At 54.1% G+C, this 18,534-nt stretch overlaps 1 pseudogene; it reads left to right on the top strand.

The window, feature by feature from the left end:
* Positions 1-18,534, top strand: part of LOC131586379 (uncharacterized) — a 712,054-nt pseudogene that overhangs the window by 203,823 nt on the left and 489,697 nt on the right.

Here is an 18,534-nt window from a genome sequence, read left to right as displayed (position 1 = left end):
CCCAAGACTGGGAAATTGCAGGGGATCTCAGGGTGTGCATGGCCCATGGTGCAGTTTGGGCTCCCTGACAGCTGATGCCAAATGCCTTCCTGCAGAGGCTGGGGAGAAGCTGCAGCCAGGCCAGGCTGGGAAACAGCCCTGCAGGCCATGAAAGCAGCAGTGGGGCAGCAAAGCTGACATGGATCCCTTCCTGCCATGCTGGGCACGGTGTCCAGATGTGCAGAGAAAACCCCCGGCTGCTGAGTCTCAGGAGAAGGCTGAGGGACATGGACCCATCATGGTGTCTATCCAGTTCACTCAACATCTTATCCATGTGTTTGGATGTCTCCAGGGACTTACTATCCTTTGTTGGTTTGTTCCTCCCTCTAGGAGAACCTTAACAGAAAGTACTTCCATTTCAGATGAATGGATCCCACAGAACCAGGGCTCAGCCTGTGGGATCAGCAGGGACACACCACTCACCCCTGTGATGGGAGCTGGGCTTGTGTGCAGCAACCAGAAAAGGAGCTTGAAATGTCCTCGCTGCAGACACACCTGTAACTCAACAGCCACAGAAGCTTCTGTCACCTGGTTCGTGACAGGTTGTCAATGATTATTCCTTGTTGGGACAGTGAGAACATACCTGCATGGGGCTCCAGAGGCAGAAAATCTTCATGAAGCCAAGCTGCTGAAGAAGCCTTCCTACCATCCTTGTCTATAAAGGAGCACAGATCAGAACCATTCCATAGTGTTCTGGGACCCCCTTCTGCTTTAGGGAACTGGGCACTGCAAGGGGGTCAGGTAAGGCCATGGCCAAAGCTGCAGAGTGGCCTGGGGAGCTCTGGGCTGGCTCTGGTCACTCTCCACCCTCTTTTCAGCCCCTGTGCAACATCTCTGGAGGGGCAGCAGGACCAGCCCAGGGCCCCTGAGGCCTCTGTCCCTCCCACAGAGGAAACTCTCCCTTAAGCCCTGGGGAAAACCATCCCCAACGCTTCCCAGGGAGAAGGGAGCACTGTCCCGGGAAAGGGGACCGAGGCCGCGGGCTCACCTGCTCGCCCTGCTCGCCACGGAGCAGCCTGGGCAGCCCTGTCAGGCAGGGCCACTGCCAGGAGGAGCAGGAGGAGGAGGCGCAGAGCAAAGGTCATGGTGCCTTGCCCACTGCCAGTCCTGCAGCTCTTGCTGCCACCACTGTCCTGACACAGCTGTCCCAATGTCAGCATCGCTGCTGCCGCCGCCGCTGCTGCCACAACAGTCGTGGTCAAGGACTGACTGCTCGGTCCTTGTGGTGCTGTGCAACCACGGGGCTCTGGGACCTCTGTGACCTCAGAGCCTGCTGTCACCTCAGCCTGCTGTCACCCCACAGGCTGCTGTGACCTCATGGCCTTGGCTGTACCCCCTGAGTTACTCCCATCTGTACTCCAATCTGTACGGGACTGATTGTAAATCTTTGACTTCATCAAAGGGTCAGTGCTAAACAAATCCTTGGTTTTGCCTGCTGACAGTGCTGGTCAGGCAGTGTCCTGGGAGATGCTCTTGATGGTTGCCTCTTTTCCTGGGCATGGCACTGGAGGAGGTTCAGGCCCAGGTGATGCCACTGAAGGAAATGTGCCCTCATCCCAGGGATGCTCAACACAGACTCCCCCAGCCCCTCAGTGCCCTGCCGCTGGTCACAGCAGCCCCTGCCGGGCTCCTGCCTGCCCACACCATGGTCAGCCCTGCCTGCTCCTGGACATGGAGCTCAGCCAGGGCTGGTGCTGTGTGGGCTTTGCTGGTGGTACCAGCCAGACACTGGGGTGAGAGCTCCATCTCTTTATTGGAACAGAAGAGCTGTGCTGGGCCCTGCCCTGGCAGGAGGGACCCACCTTCAGTCCAGGCCACAGAGCAGGGCGGGTCCCTTCAGGGACACAGGGCCTTGCTTTGGGTGGTGGCAGCATCTGCACAGCAGCAAGCTGGTAATGCAGCTGTGACAGGGACATCACGTATGGGCATGGAGATGTGAAATGTGTGGTGCAGGTGTCCCTGAGGGAGGTGTTTGGCCTTTCCTGTGAAGCTGCAGAGAGGAACCTGTTGAGAGAGGAGATGGCTGAGGCCCCAGCTGCAGCTGGCACACAGGGACCCTCTTGCACACTGGGAGATTCTCACTGTGCTCAAAGTTTCCCTCTGAAGACTAAGAGGTGAATGTGGATGGGCTTAACAACTGGGCTGCAGGCCAAACAATTGAGGTAGCAAAAGAAGAAATTGAGAAAATACAAGTTTATCCATAGCAAGGAAGAAAGCAAGGCCATTAGCATGGAAAGCAATAAAAAGGCACATAAGGGGTATTTGCCGTTAACTAATAGCTGCCTTAGAGGCAGCACACGTGCCTTAATAATAATTTGTAAACTCTTGCCAATTTATTGTTGATGTTAATTGCTTTGTACCAATAAAATACAATGAGCCATTTCTTTGTCCAATGAATATAATGAGCTGTTTTGATGTAACTAATGACTTAAGATCATGCTTGGTTAAGGGAATAAAAGTTGACAACACTTGGTAATGAAGAAGAAGCCATTGTAGTCTCTGCACAAGTGTGTGTCATGTGTTCGTCTCAAGTGACAGGTCAGGAATTCCAAAACGCCTTTGAAAAATCCTAAACTACTATGGAAATTGAGAAGAAACATTTGTGGATTACTTTCTACCAAAAAAAAAAAAAAAAAAAAATCTAAATGTTCCTAAGAACTTCTTACTTCTAAAAATGAAAAACAAAGATAACATGGTGCTCCATGCCTGGCTGCTGCTGGCAGAGCAAGAACCTCATAATGTAGCTTTGGTGGAGACAACAGACACTGACTTGGAGTTGCAGGAAGACAGGTGTAGTTCTCCCTGATTGAAGCCTTTGGCCTGTCTTGTGAAGCTGCAGAGCCACTCCTCTGGAGAGAAGAGGTCCCCAGCTGCCTGTGGCTCAGGGAGCGGCTGTGGCTGTAAATGTGTGTTTGTCTGCAGCACAGAGCCAGGGCTTAGCAAGGCCCTTGTTGTGCCTCGGGCACTGCTCGGCAGCCCCATCGGACCCGGGCCCTCAGCCCTTCCCTGTTGGGGACTGACCTGGCCCGGCCCAGCCATGGGGCAGGGCCCGACAAGGGCGCGGTGGGTCCAGAGGCCCGGCCTGGCCCCGGTCCCCAAGGGATGGGCTCTGTCTGCCTGCACAGCCCACAGGCGAGGCCCGAGGCTCTGCAGGAAGCTTCCTGCCAGCTTTGCACAACCTCCACCGAGAGTGTCCCTTTGCTGTGCTGAGAAGACTAACAAACCCCTCTAGTTTAACCCCACTGCACACCTCATGAGGGATCTCTGCAAATCTCAGGAGAGACCATATTCATTTGTGCCTTATGAGGGATCTCTGCAAACCTTGGCAGGGACCCCAAAATATCCCTTGTTCCTCACAGGAAATCTGTGCACACCTTTTGAGAGACCCCAAAATAATCTCATGTGCCTCACAAAAGAATCCGGCCCCCGGCCCACTTTAGGAAGGACTCGGCTCCTCTCCAGGCTTTGATGGCAACCACTAAATGGTCACATAAATCATGAGGAACTCAAGCCCCCTGCCAGTCTTACAGGGTTCTCCAGTCACCTGTTGCCATAGAAGTGATCCCAATTCCCCTAAGAATTTCAAGAGGAAACCTCAGCCACATGCACCACTTACAAAAGACCCAAACCCATGCCTGTCTTACTGGAAAACACAACACCCTGCCCGTGCCTCACGATGGACCCCAATCATCTGGCAGCCTTACAGGGGTCCCCCATCACCTGCATGCCATAGAAAAGCCAGGTGTGCCATTAACTCTAGCCAGCAGTGTGTTCCATGACAGAAACCTCTCCAATGCCTTTCTGGGAATTGGGAACACGTGTTGTGGTGCCAGCTGCATCTGTGGGAGCCATGGGCAGCGTGAGTCCGTGCTGTGCTCCACTGCTGAGCTGGCAGCACGGTGGATACTGACAGGATATTCCCTGTTTCCCCCAGATCTGGGGCCTGCAGGTACCTTGCTGTCCCTTGGCACAGGCTGTGCCACCCAAGAAAACCCAGAAAGGTGAGAGGAGAGCCCGGGGACAGCACAGCTGCTTGGGCAGTGGCTCCTTCCAGGGACACGGGCCAAACCCATCCCTGAGCAGCCACTGCCACCCCTGACCCTCCCTGCTCCGTGACAGCTCCCCCAGCCCAAGGGGACAGAGCCAGGTCCTGTCAGGACACACTGGAGCTTTGGCCTCCCCGTCTGCCCATTCCCCACCATGGGCATCCCTTTGCAGTTGCTGCCAGGTTTCAGGAAGTGTCTCCCATGGAGGGACCCAAGCAGGATTGCTCAGTAGCCAAGTGTCCTGAGCCTGCTGGGGATAATTCCTCTGCGCTGGGCCGGCTTTGTCCTCGTGGTGCAACAGTAAGCATTAAGAATTAAATGCAATTTTATTTTTTATTGCAGAAGTGTAAAAATATTTTACTCTTATCAGATTTATAAAACAACAATGAAAATTCCTAAACTGCCATGGAAACAGGGAAGAAATATTTGTGGATTTATTCTACAAAAAAAAAAATCAAAATCTAAATATTTCTAAAAATTTCTTATTTTGCAAAACAAAAAAGAAAGGTAGCACAGTGTCTCAGGAGCCATGTGCCTGGCTGCTGCCTGCCCAGTCTGGGCTGTGCCCAACCAAGCAGCTCTGCCACTGCTGGTAGTACCAGCCAGATACCAGAGCTGAAGCCCAAAGGTGCTGCTGGACTCAAGCCCTGCCTTGGCAGGAGATCCTTGCCTTCTGTCCTGTCTGGAGACCAAGGCCAAACTCTTTGTGGACAGAGGCTCCTGTTCTGTGTGTTGGTGGCAGCATGGGCATAGCAATAAGCTGATAATGCAGCTGTGGCAGGGACAACGGACACTGGCTTGAAGATGCAGGATGACAGGTGCAGGTCTCCCAAACTGAGGTGTTTGACAGGACTTGTGAAGCTGCAGAAGCGTTCCTATTGAGAGAAGAGGTGGCTGAGGCCCCCAGCTGCCGCTGGCACACAGGGACCCTCCTGCACAGCAGGGCCCAGAGCTGCCAAGGCTCCCCAGCACGGCTGCAGCTGCTGGCACAGCTTGGCCCAGCTGGACAGCTGCCCCTCAAGGCCCTGGAGAGCAGGGGATGGCTCTGGGCAGGGTCCCTGGCCAGGAGCGGGCCCCAGAGCACCTCTGCCTTTCAAGGACAATCTCGTCCCCGCTCTTTCTCCTGCCCACCTTGCTTTGCCTCTGCCTGCTGCTCCTGGGGCTGCTCTTGGCCAGGCAGCCTCAGTGGCAGCCAGCACTGGCTGCAGCCCCAGCGGGCTCCCCAGGACAAGGCCCAGCAATTAAGAGGCCAATGAAAGGCCTGGGCAGCAGCAGAACTCTCAGCAGAGTTATTTGGGCAACCAAGGCCTAGCCACAAGTCCACAGCAGCTTCACTGGGAATGTTTCCTGACTATGAGCAGCCTTTCAAGAAACTGATTGAGGCCGAGATCACAAAACACTCACCGTTTTCTCTTCCAGCAATACCAGACTCCAGCACAGCACATCATCAGGAAAAGTGCTCCACCAGCCACAATGGCCATTAACTTAATCAAACCATGTGTTCCCTGGTAGAAAACTCTTCTCATGCTTTCCCAGATATTCTGAGCATGTCTTGTGGTGCCGGCTGCATCTGTGGGAGCAATGGGCAGCGTGAGCCGTGCTGTGCTCCACTGCTGAGCTGGCAGCACGCTGGATACAGCCAGGACGTTCTCTGTTTCCCCCAGAGCTGGAGCCTGCAGGCACCTTGCCACCCCTTGGCACAAGGCTGCTCAACCCCCTGAGCTTGAATGGCACAATTTCTCTCTGCTGTGCTGGTCTTCTCCAGGCAATACTTGTCAAAGACATGGATAAGGATCAGGAAAATGCCCAGAGTTTTGGAAATGCTCTTGGGCCACCCCTCTTCCAAGCAGACCCTAAACGTGAACTAGCCAGAGAACGGAAATATTCAGGTGTGCATGGCCTGTGCTGCAGTTTGGGCTCCCTGTCAGCTGATGCCAAATGCCTTCCTGCAGAGGCTGGGGAGAAGCTGCAGCCAGGCTGGGAAACAGCCCTGCAGGGCATGAAAGCAGCAGTGCGACAGCAAGGCTGCCATGGATCTTCCACGCACGGCATGTCCAGATGTGCAGAGAAAGCCCCTGGCTGCTGAGTCTCAGGAGAAGGCTGTGGGACATGGACCCACCACGGCATCCCTCCAGATCATTCAGGATTATGTCCAGATATTTGAGTTCCTCCATTGCTACATTACTATCTCCTATAGGTTTGTTCTTCTTTCTCAGGGGACTATAATATAAAGTATTTCCATTTCCCAGGAATGGATCCCACAGAACCAGTGCTCAGCCTGTGGGGTCAGCAGGGACGCACCACACACCCCAGTGATGGGAGCTGGGTTTGCTTGCAGAATCCAGCTCAGGAGCTGGGAAAGTCCTTGCTGCAAACACACCTGTAACTCAACAGCCACAGAAGCTTCTCTCATCTCTGCTGCAGAGGAGCAGTGAGAGGATCACACAGAGCGAGGGCACACACGTGCACGGCTCTGTCCTGGCATTTGCAGTGATGCTGCCCTGGCCGAGCCTTGGGCTCTGAGCTGGCAGCTCTCCCAGGGGGAAAGGCCTTCACCTACCCTCATATTCTTCCTCATCATCAGGCTCAGTAACTGATATGGATTGGAAATCCAGATCATCTTCATCATCAGGTTCATCTGCAAAGAAAGACAGGACAGAACAGCTCCTGTGACACTGCTGAAGATTCTTCTTCAGGCTGGAGTGAGTGCACCTGGGTGACTGCTGCCCTCCAAGGCACTCCCTCATCTCTGCCTTCCACTCAGGAGCAGGAGCAGGGGGACCACGTGCCTGCAGTGGCCCCACAATAGGATGGAAGGAGCCCCTTGCATGGCAGTCAGGCGAGAAAGGACTCCCTGGAGCTGCCAGCAGCTCTGAACTGAGCCCCAGGCAGGGCCAGGGCTTGGCAGCTAGAGCGGGAGCATCTCAGGCTCCCTGGGGCCAGAAAGGAGCCACACAAGGCACAGTCCCGGGACACAGCCCTGGGCCCGGCCCCTTCCCTCTCTGCTCTTCTCTGTGGCTGCACAGAGCACACGGAAAAAGACACTGGCATTGCACATGGGAAGAAGATTGACAGCTAAATGCTCCTTCCTCCCACTGACAGCGATGCTGTGGGATCACTCAGAGCTCCAGAAGGGAATAGGGCGAGGTTTCCAGAATCCATCAACCTTCAGACTCTTGAGGGAAATGGCACATGAGTGAGCTCTTGCCACCTTGACACTGATTATTCTGTGCAGAAAAGGACATTGAGAACTTGCCTCCAGCATCTGGCAAGGTCTTCAAACCACCATCTACCAACACTTCCAGATGCTCCATGTCATGATCCCAGTCTAGAAGGGAGCACAGATCAGAACCATTCCATGGTGTGCTGGGATCCCCTTCTGCCTTAGGGAACTGGGCACTGCAAGGGGGTCAGGTAAGGCCATGGGAGCCAGATGTCAATGGACATGGCCAAAGCTGCAGAGGGGCCTGAGGAAAGCTCTGGACTGGCTCTGGACACTCTCAACACCTTTTCCATGCTCTGTGCAAAATCCCTGAAAGGCAGGCACTGCCAAGCAGCAGAGATGGCAGCTCAAGCCTCAGCAGGGCTCAGGCCCAGAAGCACAGCAATTACCTCCTGGGACTGTGCCTGGCATGGCCTCCCTTCCTGCAGCAGAGGCTGCCCATGAGCCACTGCTTCCTCCGGGAAACGCTGCCTTCAGCACAGCCTTTGGGTTCATATCTGGAGAAAGGAAGAGCCACAGCTGGATCAGATATAACCATTCCCCATTGGGGAGGTGGCATGTTCAAGAGGCAATATTTGTCAAAGTCATGGATAAGGATCAGGAGAAAGGCCAGGTTATTTGGGCTGGCCAAGGCCCTCCCTCCTCCAAACAGCCCCTACACCTGATCTAGCCCGAGACTGGGAAATTGCAAGGGATCTCTGGTTGTGCATGGCCTGTGCTGCAGTTTGGGCTCCCTGTCAGCTGATGCCAAATGCCTTCCTGCAGAGGCTGGGGAGAAGCTGCAGCCAGGCCAGGCTGGGAAACAGCCCTGCAGGGCATGAAAGCAGCAGTGGGGCAGTGAGGCTGACATGGATCCCTTCCTGCTGTGCCGAGCACGGTGTCCAGATGTGCAGAGAAAGCCCCCGGCTGCTGAGTCTCAGGAGAAGGCTGAGGGACATGGACTCACCATGGCGTCTCTCCAGTTCACTCAGCATCTTGTCTCCTGTAGGTTTACTCCTCCCTCTAGGAGGACCTTAACAGAAAGTATTTCCATTTCAGATGAATGGATCCCACAGAACCAGGGCTTATCCTGTGGGATCAGCAGGGACACACCACTCACCCCTGTGATGGGAGCTGGGCTTGCGTGCAGCAACCAGAAAAGGAGCTTGAAATGTCCTTGCTGCAGACACACCTGTAACTCAACAGCCACAGCAGCTTCTGTCACCTGGTTTGTGACAGGTTGTCAATGATTATTCCTTGTTGGGACAGTGAGAACATACCTGCATGGGGCTCGAGAGGCAGAAAATCTTCATGAAGCCAAGCTGCTGGAGAAGCCTTCCTACCACCCTTGTCTAGAAAGGAGCACAGATCAGAACCATTCCATAGTGTGCTGGGATCCCCTTCTGCCTTAGGGAACTGGGCACTGCAAGGGGGTCAGGTAAGGCCACGGCCAAAGCTGCAGAGGGGCCTGGGGAGCTCTGGGCTGGCTCTGGTCACTCTCCACCCTCTTTGCAGTACCCGTGCAACATCCCTGGAGGGGCAGCAGGACCAGCCCAGGGCCCCTCTCTCCCTCCCATAGAGTAAACTCTCCCTTCAGCCCTGGGGAAAACCATCCCCAACGCTTCCCAGGGAGAGGGGAGCACTGTCCCGGGAATGGGGACCCAGGCCAGCTGCTCACCTGCTCGCCCTGCTCGCCACGGAGCAGCCTGGACAGCCCTGTCAGGCAGGGCCACTGCCAGGAGGAGCAGGAGGAGGAGGCGCAGAGCAAAGGTCATGGTGCCTTGCCCACTGCCAGTCCTGCAGCTCTTGCTGCCACCACTGTCCTGACACCGCTGTCCCAATGTCAGCACCGCTGCTGCCGCCGCCGCTGCTGCCACAACAGTCGTGGTCAAGGACTGACTGCTCGGTCCTTGTGGTGCTGTGCAACCACGGGGCTCTGGGACCTCTGTGACCTCAGAGCCTGCTGTCACCTCAGCCTGCTGTCACCCCAGAGACTGCTGTGACCTCATGGCCAGGGTGGAATTGTGTGGGGAGGGGGATCTGCCTTCTTCACTAGGGAGCTCATCCTGCCCTGCAGCTCTGTCCAAGGGCTATGACAGGGTCCCAGCCCAGCTGATCTCACAGGCTGGGGGATGAAGGGATGGAGAGCAGCCCTGCTGAGAAGGACTTGTGGCTGCTGCAAGGTGAGAGGCTGGACATGAGCCAGCCATGTGCCTCCAAAGGAGGGTGCCCAGCAGCTTGAAGGAGGTGATTCCACCACCCCTCTGCTCTGCTGCGAGCCCACCTGGAGTACTGTATCCACCTCTGGGTGCCCAGCACAGGAAGGACATGGTCCTGTTGGAGCTGGTCCAGAGGAGGGACAAAATGCTCTGAGGGCTGGAGCCCCTCTGCTTTGGAGACAGGCTGGGATAGCTGGGGGTGTTCAGCCTGGAAGGGAGAAGGCTCCACAGAGACCTGATTGCTACCTTTCAGTACTTTAAGGGGGCTTGTAAAAAAGACAGGACAGAATTTTTAGTAGGGCCTGTTGTGACAAGACTGAGGGGGAATGTTATCAATCTAAAAGACAATAGCCTCAGACTAGATATAAGAAAGAAACTCACATTTTTTACACTGGGGGTTTTGAAACCCTGGCACAGGTTGCCCAGAGAGGTGGGCATCCATCCCTGCTGACATTCAAGCTCCTGCTCTGAGCAACCTGATCTAAAGTTGTCCATGCTCACTGCACTAGATGGCCTTTAAATGTCCCTTCCAAGCCAAGCCATTCTGTGCTCCTGTGCACCAGCAGAGCAGTGCTGGAATAATGCTGGGGTGATGATGCTGGCACCTGTGTTTTGGTAGTTGTGCCATTTAGCTGTTGGCCAGGAGAGGATTGATGGGCTGCACAGTGAAGTCTGCAGAGAACAGTGTGCTCAAGGAGAAACAGGAGAGGAACATGGCTTCCAGCTCAGATAAATGCCAGCATTTTGCTGCCCATTCCTTGTTAAGAAATAAAGAAATGTTCTGAAGATCCCTTCAATGTGGGGGTGCACTATTGGCTGTATCAGTACTTGTGTTCTGTAAAACAGATGAGTTGTTACAGCTTCTTGCCCCATTTATCACTGGATAAAATCCAAATACTGCATTGCTCCATGTCAACTTTCTTCCAAGTAAAGGCAGATTTTGTTCATTCTTGAGTGGGACATATTCATCTGTTGACAAGCAAATTCTTCTTGCCATTCACACAATGCTGATTTGCTCTAATTGGATTTTAATTAGGATCTACCTCTCATTGTAATTAAGGCTGATGGATTGTGAGGCAAAGTGTTGCATAATTTTCCCTGGAGAGATTTTTTCTCTAATTCAATGACATATGAAGACAGGTGTAGCCTACCATACTTGTGGCATTAGTCTCCCACTCTGTCCTTTCCTCTCACCCAAGGGGAGGATCGAGGTCTGCAGGTCTCATCTGTGCACAGAAAGAGTTAATATCTCACCCAGACCTGCAGATGCTCATGATGGTTTCTGCCGGGCAGTGGCCGAAGCAGTCATGGTGATGGATTTCAGGCAGCGCTGGGGCTGTGCCAAGATCTCAGGGGGCCCAGCCAGAACAGTCGTGGCTGTTCTGCACTCATGGCTGGTCCCAGGCCCCTGCTCCCTTCAATTCCAGCTGCGGGCCGATGGCTTCCCCTCCCTGTGCCCGGCAGCCGCTGGGGCCGCGCGGGCCGTGGTGAAGGGGCCTGGCCCAGCCCAGAGCCGCTCCCGGGGCCTGGCGGAGCCCGGCTCGGTGCAGGCCAGGCTGGAGCAGGGCCGGCCTGACCAGCACCCAGTTAACTCTTCACAGCTGGAAACAACAGAGAGCTTTCCTGGCCTTGCCTGTCTTTAAAATGGGGATTTCACACAGGAGGATACAGCTTCAAAATTATTTAATAGGTTGTCAGTTCTCAGAGCCAGCCAGCTGTTGGTTTTGCTAAGCACAGAGGAAGCTCTTAGCAGTGCCCTCCTAGAAGTATCATTTGCATGGGTGGCTTCTTCCCTCCTCACCAAATATCAACTAATATAAAACCAGTACAGACACTCAGGGTGTAACAGGAAGCAATTTTGAAGCAATTGTTTTAAAGCAAAATCAGTTATTAAGCACAGATTGATGTCACTCCCCCAGACCGCTGGAGAGGGACAGTGACTCTGCCACCTCCCCCCTGGCCAGCCCATTCCAATTCCCAATCAGCCTTTCTGGGAAGAACTCCTTCCTATTGTCCAGCCTAAACCTGCCCTGGTGCAGCTTAAGGCTGTGTCTCCTTGTCCTGCCCTCCAGCAGATCCCCACTCGCAGCCAGCTTGGTGTCATCTGCAATTTGTGAGTGCTGGACTCGACCCCCTCAGCCAGACCCTCAGTGAAGATATTAACCAGGACTGGGCCCAGCACAGATCCCTGGGGACACCACCAGGGACTGGACACCAGCTGGATGCAGCACCATCCCCACCACTCTCTGGGCCCGGCCTCCAGCCAGTTCTGCAGCCAGCAAAGAGTGCTCCTGTCCAAGCCGTGGGCTGCAGCTTTTCCAGGGAATGTGGAAAATTCCGTGGCTCTCCGTGTCCAAGGCCTTGCTGAAGTCCAGCTCGACACATCCAGAGCCTTTCCTGCACCCACCAGGCAGCTCAGCTGGTTATAAAAGGAGATCAGGTTGGTCAGGCAGGACCTGCCCCTCCTAAAGCCACGCTGGCTGGGTCTGAGCCCTGGGCCATCCTGGAGGTGCCGTGGGATGGCACTCAAGGGGATCTGTTCCAAAACCTCACCAGGCACCGAGCTCAGGCTGACAGGCCTGCAGTTCCCCAGAGCCTCCTGCCAGCCCTTCTTGGGGATGGGCTCACACTGGCACCTCCAGTCCTCTGGGACCTCCCCAGTGAGCCAGGACTGATGAGGAGAAATGATGGAGAGCAGCTTGGGGAGCTCATCCACCAGCTCCCTCATCCCCCTAGCATGGATCCCATCTGATCCCATCCACCTGTGAGCATCTGCGTGGCTCAGCAGGTCTGTGACTGCTTCCTCCTGGATTACAGGGGGCTCTTCTGCTCCCTGTCCCCATCTACCAGCTCAGGAGAACGCTTGTCCTGAGGAAAACCTGTCTTAATGTTGAAAAGGTGGTTTTATTTATTTAATGTTTATTAAATATTTAAAATTTTATGTTTATGTTCTATTAAATATTGAGGCAAAGAAGGGGTTAAGTACCTCAGCCTTTTCCTCATCTTTGGTAACCATATCCCCCCCAATAAGGAATGGAGGTTGTCCATAGCCTTCCTTTTGCCATTAATGTATTTATACAGACATTTTTATTATCCTTCATAGAGGGATCCAGGTTAAGTTCTAATTGAGCTTTCACCTCTCTACTTTTCTTTCTGCATGACCTAATGACATCCTTAAGCATTTCCTGATTTCCATGTCCCTCTGTCCAAAGGTGATTCATCCTCATATTTTCTTTGAGTTCCTCCTAAAGCTCCCTTCCCACTTAGGCCGATCATTTTCCTCACTAGCTCATTTTTCATCTGAGAAGTTCAGGCTGTTCCTGCTCCTTCAAGCTTTCTTTCTTGAAGTGTGTCCATCCTTCCTGGAATCCTGTGTTTTAAAAGGCTGTTTCCCTTAAAAAAAACTCAGTACCTGATTTGGTACTCCCCAAATCTGCATCATTAATCAGCTGAAGTCTGCTCTTTGTAAATCCAGTGTAGGAGTTTTGTTGATGCCCCTCCTTCTTTCACAGAATATTTCAAAACTCAATGATTTCATGGCCACTGTACCCCAGGCAGCCTCCAACCCCCACATCCCCCAGCAGCCCTTCTCTGTTTGTGAACAGCAGGAGACACAGCTTTCCTGGGCAGTGGCAAGAGAAGGAAACCTCCCCAAAGTGCAGCTTGGCAGGTTCAGCCTGGAGGGGAGGAGAAAGAAAAGTCCCTGCCAGGGTAGAATTTTGGTGCAGGAGGTGTCCCAGCGTGAGACTGGACCATGCCATGGCTGAGTGTGCCAGGAGCCGGCAGTCAGTGGGGCCCAGGGATGCTCCAAGGGACTTGGAGTTTTGCTTCTGACTCCTTGAGCAGCTCCTTCAACCTTCTCTCAGTGCCTGAGGGTCCTGGACTCAGCCCCAAATCCAGCCTGGGGTTCATTAAAATACAGAAAGCCTCAGGGGCTCTTTCTCTTCCTTCCATTGTCTTCAAGTCCAAGGCTTGTGCAGCTGCTTGGAGTCAGTTTGGAGTTCGGTTAAGGAGGAAGATTTGAAAATCCACCACTTTTTTTTTTTTTTTCATTTAAATCAAGGCTGTATATTTTTTATTTTCTAGTTGAGAGAAGAGGTGACAGAAGCATTCCCCAAGTGATCCTGATGCTGAATGTCTCCTTGGGAGGTCTGGTCACAGAGAAGAATGAGCCCCTTGTGGGCTGCCCCTGTTTGGACAACCTGCTCCTCACCCCGAGCCTCAGCATGTCTGACATCGCCCACCTGGGACTGACATCCCAAAGCATTGAGAACATTTATCAATTTTTGTTTATCATTAAAATCTAAATAATTTATTTTAAAAAAATTACTTTTTATAATAATATTATTCTGTATTCGTATAATCTTGTTTTTGAATTTATATAAAAGAATTGATACATTTTCAGAAGCAAAAAACATTATTGTTCTCGGGCTCTAAGTACCACATGTGCCTTCATTAATTAACTGACAACTATTTCTCACTCTTTATGCTAATTTGTCCTATTTTTAGTCCTTTGATCATCATTTTTAAATTATTCTCAGACAGGGTAAAAGGGACCACTTTGGGATCCATGGAGACTTTTCTGGGCAACATTTGGGGCAGTTTTGGGTCTGGGGAGGGAATTTAGAGAGAACCTGGGGGTCTGGAGAACACTTGGGGGAGCCGGGAGGGCACTTGGAGGGGCACTTAGGGATTCTGTGGGACAATTCGGGATCCGGGGGAGCACCTGGGGGTCCAGGGGGGCACTTGGAGGTCAGGGAGGGGAATCTGGGGGCCCTTCGGGGTCCGGGCGGGCACTCGGGAAGCTGTAACAGGGAATCTATGGGCCGCGGGGGATGATGGGAGTTGTAGGCGCCGGTATAATTCGGTTTAATGGAGCCGCGGAGCATCACGGGAGTTGTAGGCGCAGCTCCAATGGGTTCCGGTGAGGCGCGGGGCATGACGGGAGATGAAGTCCCGGCTGGAGTAGCGCTCTATGGGCGCCGCGGAGCATGATGGGAGCTGTAGTTCCGGAAGTGGCTCGGAAGGCGCGTTTGGCGGTGTGGGGAAGCGCTTGGAGAAAACTTTTGCGTCCGAGCCGTGCTGCAGGTGCTGGGGGCGAATGTATACGGCTCGGGAGCACTTGGGGGGAACCTGGGGAGCTGTAACCGGGCTCTTTAGGGCGCGGGGTACGGCAGGAGGTTTGGGCGCGGAACTGTGTTGTGGGATGATGGGAGATGAATTCCCAGCAGTGGCTCGAAGGGGAATCTGTGGGGTTGGGAGCATTCGGGGGTCCAGAGACGCTTTGGGGAGTCCCGAACGGGCGCTGAGGGGGCACTCGGGGATCCTGGAGGGTTTGGGGAACACTTATGGGACATATGGGGGGCGATCCCGGGGTTCTGGGGAGCGCAGGGCATATTCCCAGTCCTTCCGAATTCCTTCCAGCATGATCCCATTTGCTCTCAACCACTCCCAGTCAGCGTCAGCATGATCCCATTCACTCCCAGTATACCACATTTGCCCCCAACCTGGTCTCAGTTGCCCCCTGGAGGCTCCTACTCACTGCCAGTATCATCCCAGTCTGATCCCAGTATGATTCCAGTCTCCCTCAGTGTGATCGCAATCTCTCCTGGCATGGTCCCAGCTGCTCCCAGTATGATCCCAGTATGATGTCAGTACACAGCCAGTGCAATCTCAGCCACTGCCAGGATGATCCCAGTACAAACCAGTCCCTGCCAGTGCTGCCACTCCTGGGATCCCCCAGCCCTCTCTGTGTTCCCCCCTCCCGCATCTCCCCAGAGCAGCCCCAAGGGCTGGCAGTCCCCAGCCAGGGTCCCCAGCCAGCCCCAGGTTGGATCTGCAGCCCCCAATTTTCCCAGTTTCCCTCTCCTTTTCCCCGGGCCGGGTTCCCCCCGTCCCCAGCGGGTGGGAGCAGCAGAGAGCCCCGCGCTGCCCATCCCGACCTGTCCCGGCTCCATCCCCGCTCCTGCCGTGGGCTGTGAGGGGTTTGGGAACGGGGCACCGAGGGTGTCACTGCTCCTGGGGGAGGAGGAGGAGGGATGGAAGAGGAGAGATGAAGAAGGAGAGTGAGAAGGGATGGAAGTAGGAGAAGGCGCTGGCGTTAGGGAGGAGAAGGAGGAAGGATGGAAGGGGAGGAGAGGGAGGAAGATGTTGTAAATACTCCACAAACCCCTTCATTCTTGTCCCCCATGGGGATGTGTCCGCCCTTCACAGAACACGGGCGGGAAGGGGTCTCAAAATATATCCAACATGGACCTAAGGTATTTTAGACAAAGAAGGCTCAGACTTACGAGACGTGGTCCTGGGTTTATTGTATGTGGATCGCCCGGGGCAAGAAAGAGGCTGAGATTCCTCGGGTGCTCTCTTAAACTTGGAGGAGGGGGTGGCCAGGGGATACAGGGGGGTTACAGCCAATGGGATAGGGAAAAGAAAAGGGAGGTTAGGTAGGGACTGACCTTATACAACACCAAGGGTGAGTTCTTCCCTTGGGACATACCATAATTTTTTAAATGCACTTCAACAGGAAGAGGAGGGACAAAGGAGAATCAGGGAAAGGAGAGGGAACCAAGAGGTCAAGAACTCCCTGAATTTACAGTCCCCCACCTGTGGGATCATCACCCCCCATCCCACAGGTACCCCGAGAGGGGGAGCTCAGCCCAGATCTCCTGGGGGGTCCCTGGGTTGGGTTTTTTCGGGGGGGATATTTAAGAATTAAGGACTGCAAAGCTGAGCGGAAAATGCCCCTTGGGGCGACACTGGGTGGTCCCAGCATTCCTAAGTGGGGAGATGGAAATGAGGGGAACTTTTCAGATTCCTGGCACTCCCAGCAGCCTGGGGAGGACAGGAATTGAGTAGACAGGGGAACACCAATACAAGCATGACCCCCAGCAGCTGGGACAGGGGGGAACCCCTGAACACCAAAGGGGAGAGACCAGAGATGGGGAACTCCTGGGAGGAATTTTCAGGGCTGAATCTTGGTGTCTGGGAGGTTTTTATGGATAGCTTGGAATTTCTAGAGATGGACGTGGGCAGGAGGAACCCCCTAATCCAATGTGCTCATGAATTGTATTTTTCCCCAAACCAGGATTTCCCATTCCCAAACCTTGTCCAGATGGAGAGGAATACTGTGAGGAAGAGGAAGATACCCCAGGACACGCAGGCAGGTGAGGAGGAAGTCAGTGCCCCTTTCCCCCTCTCTCCTGCTCCATCTCCCAGCCCAGCCTGGCCCCCGGCTGCAGGACAACCCCGCTGCCGACGCCGTCCTGCCGGGGACACTGGGGGGATCTCCTTCCCCTTCCCTCTGGCACGGAGGCAAATCCCATCCTCTCCTTGTCCTTCCTCCCCCAGACAAGAAGCTGAGGATGGAGACCAGGGAGGACAAATCCCCACAGCAGAACCTCATGGAAGAGGCCATTTTGAGCAGCTCCACAGTGCAGGAATGCAAAGGGGAGGAAAATCCCCGGAGCTCCCGCAGGAGGAGGGGCTCCAAACCCATCCCAGGGTGCTCTGAGGAGGAAAGACCCACCCTGTGCCGGGAAGGTGGCCAGAGATCCAGCCAGGGCTCTGAGCTGGTGGTCCATGAGCAGCTTCAGGATGGGGAGAAGCCCTACAAGTGCTTGGAGTGTAGGAAGAGCTTCAGCCAGAGCACCAAACTGATCCGCCACCAGATGATCCACACTGGGGAATGGCCCTACGAGTGTGGGGAATGTGGGAAGGGCTTCAGCTGCAGCTCCAAACTCATCATCCACCAGCGCATCCACACTGGGGAGAGGCCCTACGAGTGTCCTGAGTGTCAGAAGAGGTTTCAGACCAGCTCCACTCTCCTCCAGCACCAGCGGATTCACACGGATGAGAGGCCCTTCCGCTGCCCTGACTGTGGGGAGGGCTTCAAGCAAAACTCCACCCTCATCAACCACCGGCGCATCCACACTGGGGAGAGGCCCTACGAGTGTGGGGAATGTGGGAAGAGCTTCAGCCAGAGATCCCACCTGATCATCCACCAGAGGACCCACACTGGGGAACGTCCCTATGAGTGTGGGGAGTGTGGGATGACCTTCAGCCAGAGGTCCCAGCTGACCATCCACCATCTCATCCACACTGGGGAGAGGCCCTACGAGTGTGGGGAATGTGGGAAGAGCTTCAGCCACAGCTCCAGCCTGATCTGCCACCAGAGGATCCACACTGGGGAACGTCCCTATGAGTGTGGGGAGTGTGGGATGACTTTCAGCCAGAGGTCCCAGCTGACCATCCACCAGATGATTCACACAGGGGAGAGGCCCGACGAGTGTGGTGAGTGTGGGAAGAAGTTTCAGACCAGCTCCACTCTCCTTCTGCACCAGCGGATTCACACAGATGAGAGGCCCTTCCACTGCCCCGACTGTGGGGAGGGCTTCAAGCACAACTCCACCCTCATCAGGCACCGGCGCATCCACACTGGGGAGAGGCCCTACGAGTGTCCCCAGTGTGGGAAGAGCTTCTCCAGTAGCTCTCACTTGACCAGACACCAACAGAGGCACCAGTAAGGGAAGCCCTGCGAGTGCCTCAAGTGCAGGAAGAGCTTCATGTTCTGCTCCATCTCCATCCCCCATCAGAGGACCCACGTTGGGCAGAGCCCTGATGACCCACGTTCCCAGTGATCTGTGTTGGGAACACACTGGGCTGGAGGTCATTTTATTTTGGTTTCAATTATCTTTTGATTCATTCTCATCCCTTTAAATCCAACAAATGGTGGTAAAAATCAACAAATTCATCAAAGGCATCTAAAACCTCACATTTTACTAGTGCTTCAAGGCAATCTTGGAGATACTTGGGAGTATTTGAGGGTTGTGGGGTTATTTGGTGGAGTTGTCTCCATTTCTTGGCACTCAAAGAGGTGACAGAGATCGATCTGTCACCTCAAAACCACTTAATGCCCCTGAATCCTACTCAATCCCTCTCCAAAATTATTCAATTCCACAGCCCCTCAGGGTGTGATGCCTCATGTTTTAGCTTTCATATCTTTCATATTCTGCACTGCCTAGGTTTGTAG

Source organism: Poecile atricapillus, chromosome 19 (assembly GCF_030490865.1).
Source record: "Poecile atricapillus isolate bPoeAtr1 chromosome 19, bPoeAtr1.hap1, whole genome shotgun sequence".
Taxonomy (NCBI): domain Eukaryota; kingdom Metazoa; phylum Chordata; class Aves; order Passeriformes; family Paridae; genus Poecile; species Poecile atricapillus.
This window is presented reverse-complemented; position numbering and strand designations above follow the sequence as displayed.